Below are 18110 nucleotides of genomic sequence, written 5' to 3' on the forward strand. Positions count from 1 at the left end.
GGATTTAACATCATAATTTGTTGCAGCCAAGAGGTTTGTAAGAGCTATGTTATCAAAACTGGAATCATCAAGAAATTGTATCAGAAGACACTGTTTAAGTACAAGTCTAATTACTGCAATCATTTTTTTCTTTTTCTTTCCTTCTTTTTGTTTCCTTTGCATAGATCCACTTAATCCCATCTCTTAGTGTGGGCAAGAGCTGACAGTTGCATGACAAGGAATGTTTCCCTTTGTAAAAGCCTACTTCCTCTCTGTGTAGTTTTAGCCTAATTGAAATGTTTCCTATTAAGCTCAATCAAGGCAGCAATTATCTAATTACTCACTTATGCTTTTCCAGTCAAAAATTGTGCAACCAAGCATATTAGAGGGCTGCATACATATTTATTATTGTTTTTATATGTCCCTGTTTAGGTTTAAGCAGCAATCAAACATTTTTACAGTTCTTTTGTACAGCCCCTAAGTCAGCTTGCTACTATTTTCTCCTACAAAGATTTGCTCATGTCACAAAACCTCCTCTGTGCCTTCTACAAGTTCTGCAGTAGGTAGACAGCAATTTCAGAATCAAGTTACTCCTACATAATATGGTAAAGAGAAAAGTCGGCTGCAAACAAACCCATTTCATATGAATGGGCCTCGCATGAATAAGTTTGCTAGACTGAACTGATCCAAGGGAACTTTTAGGCCTTCTAAATGCACCACATTTATGATGTAACTTTTTTTTAATGGGCTCAACTGAAGAGGGATTTTACAAGACCTCCATAAAAACACATTTTCTGAATGTCTAGACTTATTCTTTAGCAAGATCCCTGAAATCAAGAGTATCAACGCTGCAGGTGATCTGTACTCTGTGTGCCAGTAAATTCATTGTATATGTAATTGAAAAAAACATGAGATCACCAGTGACTGATTTTTATTAAAGCATAACACAAATTACACTACATATATTTACACCATGCCAGTGATAGGTAGCTACCTGATTCTTGCACAGGCAGCTAGCATGTGATTATTTCTATGGATAAATTATTTAAAAAATGTAGGAAAACTTTGAATGCAAGATACTTTGTTTCAGAATGCTTTATTGCTTTTAATTTGAAGACAAGCACAATACTGTATATCTTTACATAATCTGCATCCCATGCAATGCTTTGTGGTTGGAATTAATTTTACTGATGTAAATTATCTTTTCAAAACTGACTAGTGACTTTGGATACCGTAACTCCTAGGCTCATAACCTAATAAATACACTGTACAGTAATGGCTGGTTTTTCATAATGGTACTGAGCAACCCTTTGTTGAACCTAAAGCCTGTCCCAGTATCCCAGTTTAAGAACACAAAAGAGAAAAAGATTGTCAGCAATGAGTCTAGGTGCCTTTTTTAGCAGGCACTTGAATCACACAGTTTGGATCACAGACACTTAAAGCTCCATTTGAAGTCTAGAAAGTTTTTCCTAGGTTCAAAGTAATCTAGTTTTCTATCTGCGCCTTTTAGAGAGGTCCTTTGAACATGTATATGGCCTATAAAACCACAGCACTCCTTCAGTAGCCTGATGCTGTTGTTGCTTACCTCTTATTGGTTTTCATACCATGCCTCTTTTCTGAGCTAGATATAGCAGAATAGATATATCTGTCCTGCATTGCAGAAATAACACATTAACAGCTTTGACCCTTCACAAAAGGCCTCCTGCAATGTATGACGAAGAAAATTGAGGAATCCTTTTTTGACTTCATGTGGTCCATAAGCAGAAGGTGGAGTCTCAGCAGTGTACGAATCCAGGGACTAAGACACACTGGTTAAACACCTGGTATTTCCCCCTAGCAGTACACAGGCAGGTAGGAGGCCCACCTCACACTCTTGCTCTCGTGCCAGTCCCTGTCTGGGGAGCCCCTGTGCTCACGTGGAAGGGGACAGCAGTGATCTCTGTGACATGCCATCCTCAGCCTTCCCGCAGGGGTTTTGTCTGGGTCTGCAGAACATCAGGCAGTTAAAGCTGACTGTCAGGCACATTCACCCCTTCCTGCTGCCCAGGATGCATCCAGATCAAGCCATCACAGAAAGGCAAAAAAAATCACAATTCTTTAAAGTGACATTATCAGCAAAGACTGGTTAAAAACTATGGGTAATAGCTTTGAGAATGAGAAGACAAAAAGTACCACAAATGAACGCTAGACAAAGACCTCCTATTAAAACATACCAGTTGAGCTGCAGGCAGTAATGTTACAGAGCACAATGCTAAAATTACGATCATGTTGTCCCCTGTGCATGACACATACTACATGTACATAGGTTTGAAGCACACCCATGCAGGGAGTCTGGAAACACTTAGCAGTGATGGCCTGCGCTTGCGCATAAGAAACCTATCTTTAATTTCTAGACTCAGGACATCTGGGGCAAAAGTAGAACTAAATGACATTCACCACACGGCTGCTCTTTACTAACTTGCAAACTAAAAAACCTTGTCATACCGCTATGAACATATTCCTGTTTCTACTTTTTAAAGTGAAAATGTTCATTCTTAATAGAAAGAATAATTTTACACAGTTAGAATGTAAATGGATACTTACACTGTATTTCATAAATTTATGAAATGCACTATTTTTCCCACCACCTGACTCTGATGTTGTTTCATATACATTATCAACAAAAATACAGCTGCCTGGACTTTCTGGAAGATATATGCACGTAGCACACATTCACTCTCCATATACATGGAGGTAATATCCATGTGAAAAATTGAAGAGGTATGTGATACCCATGACTGCATCACCTGCCCACTAATCCAGCTCCCTGGGAGTTAGTCTAACATTCCAAACTCCTGAGCAGCTTCAAACAGCTGCTACTTAAAAAAAAAAAAAAAAAAAAAAAAAAAAAAAAAAAAAAAAAAGCCCCAAGCTGCTGAATATGACAGTGAGACAGCAAAATGTCTCTCCTGGTAGACATTCTTCTACCTGTATAAATGCTAAAGCACCAAAATCCAGTCCTTTCCCCAGTGAATTTTAACATTGACTGAAAAGATTTATTACAATAACTGCAGCTACAATGAGCAGTTCCAAATTATAAAAAGCATTGAAAGACTCAGAATTCCCAATATCCCAATGCAATGATTGCTACATCCTTAAGAATGAGCACAAAGAAACAGTTTGGCTGCACAGAGGAAAATTTCATTCAAACTCTTAGAAAAACAAACAAACAAACAAAAAAACCACTATGATTACAATACAAAAAAAAAATAATCAGGGAAAAATACTGTAAATTATACCAAGCATATAATCCACATAGTCCTTAAAGTAATAAGAGAAGGACCCTTTCAATCTTTAGCTTTAGTAGGGCTTGTCAGTGAGAGCAACCTTTCTGTTGACACCAATTTGGATGGCACAGAGCAGGATCAGATCCACTATTTCTAACTGAGGCTGAACAATGACATGTAAATGCTTGGGCTCACAGAATACTCTCTTGCATCATTTGTAGTCTGCTGTGTAAGTAAAAGTAATTAGGTCTGTATGGGGAGTCAGGTACACCTCAGCTTTAAACAATTCTGGTCAATACGTTATGTTCTCAATAAGAAATTCTGTCATCTTTTAGTGGTGTTTTCTGTCACTCATCATTGCAGTAATATCAAGTCCTGTCAATGACTCATTTATTGAACATAATGACATGAGGAGCGCTGCTGAATTCAAGTGTGTAACTGTTAGGATGGTACATGCTCCAGCAGAGGAGACATATACCTAGCACTGGTACTAGAGATTATTTTCTTATTTGTTTATTCTTCTGTCAAAACAATTTAAAACTCAGTCTACATTTCTGAAGTAAGTTACTAACCCAAAGAGCCCTGGCTCTTGATTTGATCCCAATACATGATCCAATACATCCCAATACACCCTAATAACATTTTTTTTTCACAGCTAGAGTTGTCAAGCACTGGAACAAGATTCGCGGAGATGTTCTGGAATCTCCATCCTCAGAAATGTGACAACTTGACTGGACATAGCCTGAGCAATCCTATCTAACTTTGCCCCACTATGAGCTGGACCTAAAGACCTCCAGAGGCCCCTCAGCACCTACACGGTCAAATTATTCTAGCAATAATTTTGGTACCAATAATATTAGCAACATACTGAGTCTACCAGACAAAAAGCTCCATATGAATATATACACTAAATAAGGTAATACATCTGAGAATTTCTTATGAATATGTACACTAAGTAAAGTAAAACCTCCAAATTTCATTTATCTCCCTGTTTAGTTTTCCTTTGTCTTATAAAACAGGATCTACCATGGCCATGAAACAGACACTATAACTGGAAATTCATTCCATCTAATTATACTATTTAAACGATACATTTGAATGAGGATAAATTATTAATGAAACTTACAAAGTTGAATTCAAATGTAAAGATTACTTGGATATGTGTAATAATTCTGACTCCCTTTCAAGAGATAAAGCTTTGAAAAATGGAAAAGTTTCAAAAATTGTCTGGATTAAACTTGTTAAAGGGTTTAGGGGAATATAATTCATACAAAGCCAGAAATAAAGCACAACTAAAAGCACATTACTGCTCTGTATTCTGTTATGATTATCATGACATCATTGTTAAGTAATTAGTAAAATAGTTGATTAGGAATTCTGTTTCCATGACACATGCTAATACTTACAGAGTTTTGCTAGTTAATACCAATAGCTGAAGGAATGCAAAATATTAAAAATAGTATTTATCATTAAAAAGTTCTTCACACTGCAAAGAAGAGTTGCAATGGAAATAAAACAAAAAGGTTTATTAAAAATAGCTACTGATTTGTAACTTTTCCTGAGACCAATAAAATCTGAAGGTAGAAATGTTAAGAGTGGAGCGGGAAAGGACTAGGAGAATTAAAATCCTTAAAATCTTTAAATCATTGTAAAGTCAATAGGGCCAGAGGGGATTGAGAACATTACGAAAGTCCCAACTGCACATGTGGAAAAAAAAAAAAAAAAAGAATGGATAAAACATATGTAAAACGTGAACATTTTTATATTAAAAAGAACAGTGCTTCAACTATTATTGCTCTGCCTGATTAGCAAACTGCTTGCTATAAGAATACTGAAGGCTGGAAAGCATGATCTGTACAATTTACCACACTGATTCTCAAGAAAAACATGATGTCAGGATCCTGATGGTAGGTGGTCTTTGAAGGCAATATGTTGATTTCACATAACACAGATTCAATTTAAACTGTATGTGGAAATAGACAATGCACATCCAAAGCACAAACCACAATATATTACCTTCGTACACAGATATGCAACAGCGCAAATTCCTCCAAATTAAAGGTTAAACTGCTCCCAGAGGAAGAGTTGTCTAGCCAGCCCCACAGCAATGTAATCACGTTACAGTCCCCAAAGGAAGTTAGAAGCCATCAGGACAATTGCCTTTGGAATCTACCGTAAAGGCAGACGCTGCTGCCAGTAGCTGGCTTTCCACAGGCAAGGATCTGTTCTTAAAAACAGTTCTAATTCTGCAGCAAGCACCACAGCCGAAACATGGCAATGAAGCAGGAAATGGTCAAAGTCTATCTGCCTTATTCATAGGGACCTGGTTCCTAGGAGCTCACAAATAAATATTTGCCAGGTGTAGTTTTTCTTTGGTCATTTTATGGAGGATACTGGCCCACTATTCTATCACTTCTAAGAATTTATTTCTGATTTTTATTTCTTTGTCAACTTCTTTTAATGTAGCCTGGTTTTGAATTTTGCGTTAAACAATCACTAGATAAAGCGAAAAGTGAGCTGGCTGCCCCTCTGCCATTAATTTAACAGTTCTGGCTCTGCTCTTGGCCTTCTTGCACTCAAGAATTCAGCACAATGCCCAGTGCAAGCAGCAAGGGTGAAGGAGGAACCTCTCCTGGTACTACTCATCTCTGGAGGCAGCAAGAGGGGACTTATCCAGCACATGGGAAGGCTGGGGATGAATCTCTTCAGGCCTGAGGGAATTTAAACCGCATCTTTTCTTTTTGTGCTTGTCAATAGCAATTACACAACAAAGAGCACAGCTGTATCTTGCTCTCAGGAGAGAAATTCTCATTTTGGTTACCAGCTGGATGAAATACTCACTGTGCACTCTAAAACGAGCATCTCAGCTGAAAAAGGGATCAAGAATCCAGACACAAAGTAACATGCTGTTTGTTTTGTATTGCCTCTCCTTTCAGGTGTGCCCATTTCTCCCCAGTGACTGCCCAGTTGCTTATCTCTCACACTCCACTCTCTTGTGATACAATGACACCTATTTTTTTAAGTATTGTGATCTTTAAATTGTGATCTGGTAAGTGTTCTGGCCATCCCTCTGCTAAGAAAATGCTGAGATGCTGTCTTTCTGTCAGCCCCTGACTTGATGTTGTAGCCATGCAGAGTTGCTGGTGCCTGGCTCCAGCTGCAGTGCACGAGAATGTGTCCAATTACAGGATTTGCCAGAAGCTATGCCTCAGAAGAAGAAGGGGGGAAATAGTATTTTGCGGTAACAGCACCATACAAAAAAAGCATAAACAGTACATGGCTACTTTATTCACTTTCTATTCCTGAGGTAAATACACGCTGTATTTCAACTTCTGGCAGTCAAATAATTAAAGAGAACTTCCCATTTAGCCAGGACAAGCTCCCTCCAAAGACCTAGAAACGCACTTCAAAAGAAACTGCCATAGAACATTTCTTCTGGTGGCTTTTCATAAGGCTTGGCATAGCATTCTTCTCTTCCGTCCAATTGTTTCTCAGCTAAAAGCACATCCTTTCCTCAACTGCCAGATCATTCATTTAGTTAAGGGAGACACAGCCAACATGTCACACTTTCCAACTTGCTTACAACTCTGTCTTATAACACCTTCCCCTCTCACATGGGGAATCATTACTGGGGTTCAGTATAAAGTCATATTTTCTTTAGATTTAGCCTCAGTGTGAATATCTGTCTGTTAATACAATAATTGCCAAAGCATATGAAAAAGGGATAACTGAAAAAGTAAACATATGTATGAAGTAACTGATGATATAAAGAAGCCTAATGATTAATTCCCTGTGCAAGCACTAAGTACAACATATCCTCAGTGTTGTATACTCTTGTATACATACTCTTTATATACATTTGCTAAAAAATGTTATTTATAATAGCCTTTCACAAAGGTGCTACGGATGGGTCCAATGACGCCAGATGCTAAGAACTCTCAATTCCAATTAATTTTAATGAGAGCTGAAAGCATTCAAAATGTCCACCCCTGTTGCTAGTTAAGTAGTGACCTTGCAGTCACACTGGAATTTCTAAATCCTAGAAAAATTATGCAACAAGACATACATAATGCCAAATTGAAGTAGGTAGGCTCACCCTGTTTGCAGTTTACTGATACAAATATCCTCTTCCCCTCTCTCTAAACAGGTCTGATCCTTTTCTACTCATTTTCCTCCTGTGTTTTCTTGTGCCACAATGACCAAGAGAGACAACAGCTGACCAGTTCCTAAAAACACTGAAAAACTGAAATCTGTGCCATTCAACCTTCACATCATTTCAGATACCCTGCTGATTCTGCCTGATACTGTGGACTGTGAGCAAGGTTTTGAGAATGAGCTGGTACTAACCAGTTGTATGTTTTTAGAGGACAAGGGAGAATAGGCTTCATACTGAGCCAAATTATCTGAGATGCGAGCAGTTTCTCACCCTCACAGCAGGATTACAGAGACAAGCATATTTGGATTCAGAACACTGTGATTAGAAATTTAATACTAAAAGTAAAGTAATAGACAGTAAAACAAACTGCAGTTAATACACAGTGAAAATAGGCTAAATAATCTGTTTCCCAGAGGTAAATGAGTTTTTTTCACCTACATTTGTACAGAAAAGGGGAATACTGAAGACTCAGACAGTTACTTGCCTCTCATACAGCTGGAAATAGTGAGAGGAACTGTAAACTGAGTTTCGAGAGGGACAGACTGAGGGCATCTGCCTCAAATTATGTTGGGAGCAACTGTTACATAGTATGCTTGTACTTAAATAGATGAATTTCTGTGCACTGCCAAGATTATAATTTCTAGTCTGCCTCAGTCTCTACCTCTATTTCTTTTGGCTCTAAGCAAGGCAGAAACAGAGATGCTATGTGACTTTCCTACAGAAATAAAAAGGTCCCAGACATACAGTCCAGTTATCTCAATTCAGCTAGTTAACATGCATCAGCTGAACCATGCTAACTGCCTTTGTACCCATTCTTAGCCCTAGGAATATGTACTGGTTTGATTTACAGGCCAACCTACAGACAGCAGGCTAAATTGTAAAGCCATAATAGCACATGCTCAATGTTGAGCTTTCATGGGCAGTGTGAGAATTGAAATTGTGGCTCCCTCACTCCTCACCCTGCAGGTCAGTCCTAAGATACTCTCAGAGCAACACTAAGCAACATGCTACAGTCAGATCTGCTTCCCCAACATTTCTATTTTATTTCCCCAATATATTTCAAGAGCTGAATTGATATATAGTTAGGAGTTCCAAAATTACTCTGAAGTAAACAGAAATTAGCTTATTTTTCTGATTTACTGCTTTGGGTTCCAGTCTTACATGGACTTACATGGATAATACAGCACTTACAGCACTTACATGGATAATGTGCTTAGCTTTAAATGAATGAGTAGGCCAACTAGCGCTAGTGGGGCCACTTATCGGCATGAGAGTCTCCAAAATCACTGGCCTCTTTTATTTGCACTGAGGAAGCCTTAAAACTTATTTATCACAGAGGGTGGAATTTATCTGATCTACCACTTTAGGAAAAAAGTCAGGCATCTAGTGGAAAGAAACAACTTTCCACTCAACCAGGAGCGATATAAGCTTCCTAGGAGAACATTTATCCCCACTTTAAATACAGGTCTTAGTAGTACATGCATATTGCCTTTTTTTAATATACATTTTTACTTTTTGTGATAACTAAAAATGAATGTCTACTGCTCTAGGAGCAGTCATCCTGCAAAAAAATATGACTAAACCAAAATCATTTTAGATACCAAACTTCCGAGAACTCTGCTCTCACTGCATGAAACCTAGAGGGCAAAGAGGAGCAATGGCTATTTTTCTACCTCATTTTTTTTTCTTATTCATCAAAAGTGAATTGTAGCTACTTCTTTAAGAATGAAAAAGATACTGTGTATCTAAAAAGCGGGTATTGTGCTTATGAAATAAATATGCATATTATTCTCAAACATAAATAGATAGTGTGACTCTAAGAGACATTGTACTCTTCAGTTTACTGGCATCACTAAAGCAAAGCCTCAGAGACAGAGGGATATTGAAAATAAAAAACATCAATGCTCTTGACAGGCAATTGGAAATTCAGTGTTATAATGCAGATACAGAAGAAATTCATGTTTCTCAAAAGCTGTTTTGGAAAATGAATATGACCTCCACGTTAATCTTTAGAGATACACATAATACTAACATGGAAGTCATGCATGTTATGTAGGCATGCACATATACACTGATGTTAATTTTAATATCATTACAAAAGCACAATACTAAGGATTAATGATGAATGTGACCTCAAAATAAAAACCTAGAATATATGAGAACTCAATTTTAAGCTGGTAGTTTTAAAATAAACATTCAATTAAGAAAATACTTAGGAATAGAGGGCGTGTTGAAGAAATGGTATGCAACAACAAGAAAACTGACTTACACAAAACATTTTCTCAAGAACTTTTTTTCTATCTGGAGTCAGCAGAAGCAGTTTTTAGACTGGGGGGGGGAGGTGTTTGCTTTTGCTGATGTTACTGTTTTTCTTTGTTTTGTTTTAAATTTCTCTCCCCTCCACTTCTCACAACATCATATTTTTTTATACTAGATCTCAGGGAAAGAAGCATGGGAGAAACAAAGATGCACACACAGAATATCACACGGGAAATAAAAGGAGGGTGGGGGGTGTTCAAAAGTTCCATTCATCCCCTGGTTCCCTCTTCCCATCTTTGTTGAAAGATCCCATAGCAAATTCCAGTGACAACACAGCAGATGAGACTTTCTCCAGTGGACATACATGCCTCTCCATTCACCACTATTCTGTATGTAAACAAAGGCACATAAAGAAATTAAATATTTATTTATTCACGATGCTTTGAGAACAATTGCTAGAATACAAACTGTACCAAAATACATGGCATATTACCCCAGTTTTAAAGTGCTTGTTTTATCCTATTAATCTGTTGTCCACCATAAAAACCCACTGCACTGATACAGAAGTATCATTAAGCAGGTGTTATTAGCATTCTAATTGTTAATTCTTCCAGAAAGAAGTAGACTATTGCACTACATTACAATGAAGATTATTTTTCAAGTCCTTAAGTAGTAAGTGCTCTCATGCTCCTGAGATAAAGAATCAGACAATGATCCATCTCAGTGGCTCTGTCAGCAATTGCCATGCTGGCTGACAAGCTGAAGAGTTGGACTTCTCCATGCTGTCAATTGTTAGAATTTTAAAAGAAATTGAAATAAGTACTTCTTTCTCAGAATTATAATCTCAGTCTTTCAATTCTCATCTCAGTAGGGAAAAGCAGAAATGAAAGACTTCTGTTCCATTAAAAAATAATAATAATAATAATAAAATAGAAAAAAAAAGAGTAGAAGAGCAGTTTAGAAGAATTTTTGACTTTAGGAACTTGATACTAACTTTTGAAATCAATGTTAAAATGCATTCTTAATAAAAAAAAAAAAAAGGAAAAAACCTACATCTGTAATAGAGTAGCAAAATGCTCATGCTACCAGTCTTCCACTGCTTTCCAGTCTGGAGGACAACCAAGAAATGAGAACTACAGGAGATCGCTGCTTCTTTGCTTGCACCCACAGGCAAGAGACTTCAGCATGGAAGTCAAAATGAGATGCGTTTTCAAAACAGTTTGTAGAATTCATTCATGAGACAGGCTGAATATTTACTACAAACTACATATCTTCCTTCATTGGCTAGGCAGTGGGTGGATGTGGCTTCTTTTCCCATCATGTCATCACATGTTGCTGGCTGCAGGGAGGGTCAATATTTGTCTGCCTTCTCTTTGCCCATTACTGTTGTTCCCCCTCTCGCCCCCCCCCCCCCCTCCTTTTTTTTTTTAAATATTGTAGTCTAGTTCCATTTCTCTGGATATTCTCATACTACAGTAGCATTAGTTGAAATTAACAGGAAAACAATCTTCATTTGATTACAATTAAGTATGGGTGAACTACTATTATGCAGTTTAAAAAAAATAAATAGACGTACTGGGCATGAGGACTGCAATGCCAGACTTCACAGCCTGCTGTGACATAAAGTAAGCATTTGTAAATTTCTGACTATCTCTGGTTGGTGTCCAACTGGAAATCGATTTGATGTCATTTTTCCTTAAAGGTTGTGTATAATTCCAGAATCCTAGCCAACATTTCCTTTCTCAATAAACTAGGATCTAAAGATGTGTGAGAGCTGCAACTGAACTTACACTGGATGCCACAGTTTGCCCACTCGCTGCACTACCAATTACCAAAAATGTTACTTTGTAAAAATTTTTGTATTCTTTGGTATTGAAAAATAGTATATAAAGTCATTTTTAATATGAATGTATATGTAAAATGGATTTTGAATGTGTGCAGCTTTGTTTTGATGGGTCCCTTAACATATAGGCAGTAAAAGTTATAGGTATGTTTTATATTCCCAGTTCCTTATAGAAATGGATTGGGAAAGCTGTTTCCAATACTTTGTCAGTGTACATTTTAATAGGGAAAAATAACTGCTGATTATTATGAAACAATGAGCCCTATTTCAAGTAATCCAGCCAATCAGTAGAAAGGATTTTAGGCCTTCTGTTTTATATTTGTGTGCAAACAGCTGTATTTCATTTTTTAGCCTCTTTGTTTTCTGAAGCTTTTTAACTTTTTGTCAGATAAAATCCATGTTGTCATGGTGGCCAACACACTAGTGAAATTAGGGTGGAGGAAGGGGGAGAGCTATAGGGGAAGAGAAAGCCCCCTGCTTGAAGTTTGTAAAATAAATAAATAAGAATGCAAAGAATAAGTAAGAACAGTTTATCCCTACGTAAAATATCAACTCCACAACACTTTACTTTGAATTACAAATAGTTATTGTAGTGATCTCAAATCACAACACTGAACAACTCACGCCTACAAGATGTTATTAAAAATACTCTGTCATACAAACTTGACAACATAGAATTCCTCACTTTCTAATTTTGATAACAATTTATAACTTCCTTGGGAAACTGTTTGGATTTGTTCTAATAAAGCAGTTGGGGAAGAATGAACACTGGAGGAAGTCCAGCTGCAGTACGTGCAGTTCTTAAAAATTAAAAATAATAAAATAATTTCATGACTTATTAATGGTTTATTGCCTCTTTTGAGATTTACTTTAAAATTTAATAAGTTTGTTGCACTATAAAAATCTGGGTAGAATTTCAGTAGGGTCAAAAAGTCTAAATCTAGCTGGCATTGCAAATTAAAATGAATTTTGTGTTCTCAGTTCACGTTCTTAGACCTCCTGAAACAAAACCTAATGTCACAGAACTACTGTACATAGAGCATAATGATGTAAGTGCTCCATATTCCACGTACTCCTTGCATGTGGCTTGCATGCTGGCTCGATCAAGCCTATATTTTAGTATTATGGGAAGCTTTGATCAGGAAAGATCCAAGAAATAACTGCAAGACACAGCTGCCAGGCTAAAAGAAGAACATGTCAGGGTAGCAATGGCCAGAACAGTCTAACCAAGCAGAGAAGGGCTTCATGGTACACAAGTCATGCAGAGCATGAATGCATCTATCCTTTCAACCTCTTTTCAAAGAGCAGCCAATTCTAAGAACATTAGCTAAAAACCAACATCCAAAAGAAAACCCCAACATTTAAACTCAGTGGGCCAAAATTCAAAGGCATACTGAGCACTCCCTCTGACTTCAAGACATAGCTTTGTTGTGTCAAATGCAGAAAGCAGTTAAAGTAACCTTTCAAAACTTTTACCTCAGCTATGGCCCAACTTGACCCTCAAATTCCATGGGAGATTTTGCTAAAAACTAATCAGAAATGCAAAAGATACTTGTTCAAATTTGTTTACGTACTATGTAAAATTGATTTTTTTCTTTAATACTAAAATTTAGTCCATCTGTTGAGAAAACAAAATATTCTAAATATATACAAAGAGTAGAACTGCTTCATTCCACTGACTATATCCTGTGGTAGATGCATTTTCATCAGAATGTTTGTCTTGCAGACAAAATGAATGTCAGATGGTGGTTTTGAAAAAGGGCAGACCTAACATGAGGTGATTAGTTTCAAAAACAGATTTTTATTCTTGATAAATTATTACCAAATACAATCATCTGTTGATTGAGGATATAAAACAGATTGGCCATACCATAACCCACAGGTTAAATGAAAAACGGAAATAATAAGTTTATTTAACATAGTCTTGCATTAAGTTCCCAAGCAGTGCAAAACTAAGGCAAATAATTAGATTTCCAATTTAAAGATATACATTTGTTAAATCAGATGTTTCTTAGGTCATCTATTTCTTTACTGGCCATTCTATCTGCATTGTGTACTACATATGTACACAGACTTTTACACACGTATATCAATATATCATTTCAACCTGCAAACAATGATTAATGTACTTTGTACAGGACTTATCAGCTAGAGTTACCATTGCCATTTTACACAATTAAAATCTGTACTCTATCACATTTGCTGATTATTTGTGAAGAAATCTGAGAAATCTGCTGGCCTACAGTAAGAAATTCTAGCAGAGTAAGAGAAAAAGAAAGTGATTCTTAAAGCAGGGGGAGTCCCAGAAGAAAAGAGCTTTGACTTACTAAAAGCACCTCATGACAATCCTTGCCTAGTAGTTCTTATTGAAATAGTGCCACAATAATTATGTGTGTTTCAGGAATAAATCATACTCCTTGAAATTTACCTACTTTTACCTTAAAGACAGTTATAACTGTTATAACTGTAATGTGTTTAACATGAAGATGGGAAAAAAAAAAGTAGAACAAATCAGATCCCGTGTTTCTTACCCTACAAACACACATAGATTCATATGGAAAAATCAGTGTTGTTAAAGACAGCAGAATGTGGCTCACAATTTCAATTATTCATTCTAATCATCAGAGCAAAAACTATGAATTTCTATTATACTTTCATTGTATTCTATGACATGTAGTCATCTAGACAAAATTCACTGCATATAAATTCTCATTAAAATGGTAAAATTACAGGCATGTGTAAAAGCATTCCATGTTCAGCAGTGACCAGCATACAAAATAAAATCAACAAAATTTCTCATTCTTGGAAAATGACAAAGTTTTAAATAAAAGCTCTGTGACAAGATTTTAAATAGAAGCTAATTGCTGACTAGAAGTCTTTACCTTCTCTATAGGGACTGTAACTCCAACCATGCTCTGTTAACTGGAAGTCTTCTACCAGATATAAAGCCTAACCAGTTCTGCTAAAGATTCTAAAAAGAGTAGGCTAAATCAATAAAAAATTACTATTTTACTGTTTTGGTTAGTATGCAAAATTCTCACATATAAGAAAAGCTTCATTCTCCTATCCTCCAACCCTCAGTAGCAGGTTTCCACTTCCAACATGAACCTGAATGCATGTTTCTACTACTGAAGTGGAGGGAAAATAGTGAATTCTGCCATCTTGAGTACACAGGACTATTTAAATTGGAAGAAACTAAAGCTTTGCTAATTTAACTTTATCACCATTCTGAGATTACTAAGTCTTTGATAAACAGTTAACTGGTTCTTGACATTGCTGCTGAATAAGGGCAATTACATTTTATATTTTTCACACACCATTTAAGGGTACCAGAGTACGTAAAGTTACACTGATACGTACATTACAAAGTATTGTGGATTTTTTCACAGTGGCCTGTAATTCTGTAGTTGGTATTAGCAGAATTTTCTGAAAAATAGCTATATATTTTGTAGTTACTGTTTTGAAGAGTTTCTTTTCTTAATTTGTGATATTTTTAACGTGTGGTATTGTTAACTTTTCCCATTTTGTTCAATGCTATTTCTTTTTTGTTGCAGACTTTTTCCAGATGGGAAGTAATGGGGATCCCTAAGAACTTTATCATGGTTTTTAGCCAGTGGAATCAAAATACTTCTTGCACTGCCTTTTGAGTATCTTTTGTTCAGTCCAAGTGCTATTACTTAGGATTTGATATAATTGATTCTTAAGCCCGAGACTTCTCTGAATACCATCATTTGCTTCATAAGGCATGAGGCACACTTAAGTAAAGGGATCAGCAATCATCATTAGAACATCATTCATATGAAGTTTAATTCTTCTCCCTCTCTATCAGCCATCTGTATTTATTCTCCAGTTGTGGTCTTTCTCCCCCTGATTTTTTGCATGCATGAGGCTCCACAGCCATAAAATAAATTGGCTGTGGGCATGCCTATCAAATGAACAGGGTTCATTTATTGGTTCATCAATTGGTTCATGTAACTTTGTTGTTGAAGTGTATTTTTATGCATTCAGCTCTCATAAGTAAAAGACAGGAGATGACCTAGCTGATTATGACTGGTTTTGCCAGTTAATAGTATGCAATAGTAACAGTAAAAGTAAACAATTAAATTTGTATAGTCAGACAGGAAAGGTGGAATGAGTAGCACCAATGCTCTAAAAGACTCTAAAGAAACAGGACTGAATGAGCAGAAAAATGTTGAGTACATATAGTCATGTGTAGACATTTTCAAACACTGGCTGCTAGAAGATTCACTGCAGTCCTGCCCAGTGTGTGACTGAATTGTACCAAGTATGCAATCACTAACGATGCATTACTATGTAAAGAGTGCAGAAGCCCCTTCCTCAAAAGTGTCAAAACTTGCACTTCAAAACTGTTTATTTCATATTGCCGAACTCACAGTGACACAGTCTGTGGCGCAGTCTATCATTTACCATCAAATGTGTGATACGGCATTTTTGCTTCAAAGACGGCAGTGCAATATCAAATGCTTTTCAAAATATTTTTGCAGATCTGTTCCCATCATTGCCACAAAAGGAATTTTAACAAAGTGCTGTCACCTTCTATATGTTTATAGTCTCACATAATGTGCATGTATTCATAAAAGCCAAAAAGCCAATGACTGACATTTCCTACCAGTCAAGTAGAAGTGCAGTGAGCATTGCTGCACATTTACTGTTCAGAAGAGTACTTCCTTCACTGAAATGGATCCTCAGTGAGTCACAGCTCAGTTACTTCTCTCAGAATCTGGAAACTAGTGCATGGACTCAATTTGTAATTTTCCTGTATATTCACTAACAACATCCCCAGGAACTTCCATCTTTACATGGGCATCATTAAGCAGTTTAAATAAGCATATGTTAATCTTTTCTGTTCTCCCTCTCCCTCTATGTTCAAATGCCTCCTAGGTTTAGTTTGGGGTATGATAAGTATCTTAGCCTGCAATTTTCACAGTGTTTAAGTATCTTGGCTATAGAGACAAAATTAACCGTGCTTAACTATCAAATACATCACCTGAGAATGCAGCATTACATAGGTTTTCAGGATCATAAAATAGTTTTGGCACAGCATTGTCACTAAGAAATATAAAGACAAATTACATCTCCACTAACCAAACAACTTGCTATCAGTGGACTCAGCTGTAACAACACAAATGTTTGTCTTATCCCTTTCTGCTCAAAGTCTGAAAGCCAAGAGAATGCTCGGTCACCACTGGGGATGCTCCCACAAAGAAGCTTCCTCTCTACCTCTCCAACTTTTCCATTTTTAATTTTTTTTACTTTTTTTTTTTTTTTTTTACACTTCAGAGAACATGTGTTTGGTTCATTGCCTTAGCTAAGCTCAGCAACTGGTGAAGTTTGCACCTGCCTCACTGGTAAACTGAGATTCTACATTGTGTGGACTAAAGACACATAGGTTTTTCTGCCAGGGATTAAAGGATGCAAGAACATAACTTTTTGATGAGTGTGAAAGTACAGAAATAATGTGTAACTGTTTTACTATTAGGAATGATCAGTGAAACTTGAGCAATTCTTTATCCTATAACATTAGTAGAGTATGTCCACTTCTCCCTGAAAAGGAAATTTCTGTGAGTTTTCTAATATCAGATCAAATGTTTTATGACCTTTCCTGGAAAAAAAATAAAAAGCCCATTTTCTTGAAAATTCCTCTTTAGCCCCTCTGGGTTACAATGGGTATTGGTGTTTTTTTCCTTCCTGGCTGTAGGCAAAGACAGAAACTCTAAAACACAGGTATCTTGGCTAAGTAAAAACAGGACAAGATTTTTTTTGTTTGTTTGTTTTGGGGGTTGTTTGCACTATGAAAGATTACATACGGGAAGCTAAGAAAGCAAAGAAAGAACCCTCAGATCCTGGCTGAGGCAACTGCAGAGTGATTAACTGCAGGCAGGAAGAATGAAAAGGGATTTCACAGAACAAGAGAAAAACCTGAGTTTAGGCTTCCTCTTGGTATGCAGAAGTTAACTGGGGGATTTGGAACAGTCTTGGGCTTCAAGACAGCCTAAGAATAATCACTAGGGGAAGACTATGCTGTCCTTCCACCTAAAGAACTTAGAGCTAAGGACTTAGAGTCAGGGGCTTGGATCAAAACTATGGCTCTGTTTGGAGTTCGTCATTTAGCTGGGGAAAACAAAACAAAACAAAAAAGGTACTCCAGGAAAACCTCCCAAGTTTGTCTAATGTAGAAAAATCACACATAAGCTGTAAAAAGAAAGGAGGAGTCCCTGTATCTCCTCATACTGTTTTGACTGGGTGCACAAAAAGTTCCAGAAAGAGTAAGAAAATGAGAGCTGCTCACTGCACTAGTCACCCAGAGGCTTTGCCTATTGCAAACTGTTTTACACTCAAAAGCCACCGGGTTTTCAGAGCTGATAGGTCAAAACCCAATTTCCTTTGATTCTAGTGAAAAGTCCATTCTTATCTATGCTGACAGCATTAATAAGGCTAAAAGATACGCAATTCCAGTGACTCATCCCTATTTCTTCTTTTGTTTAAACAACATGTAAAATTTGCTTGAGTGATGTTTGAAAGAACCAGTCTTCATAATAACAAACTGCTATAACACTTTAACAAGAAAATATCTAGGACAGCATTT

At 36.8% G+C, this 18110-nt stretch overlaps 1 protein-coding gene across 4 annotated transcripts in view; it reads right to left on the reverse strand.

Moving 5' to 3' along the window:
- The window catches only part of SLC25A21 (solute carrier family 25 member 21), a 254983-nt gene that overhangs the window by 178456 nt on the left and 58417 nt on the right, over window positions 1–18110 (reverse strand). The window lies entirely within an intron of this gene.

The sequence above is a fragment of the Anser brachyrhynchus genome (genome assembly GCF_964034855.1).
Source record: "Anser brachyrhynchus genome assembly, chromosome: 5".
Lineage (NCBI taxonomy): Eukaryota > Metazoa > Chordata > Aves > Anseriformes > Anatidae > Anser > Anser brachyrhynchus.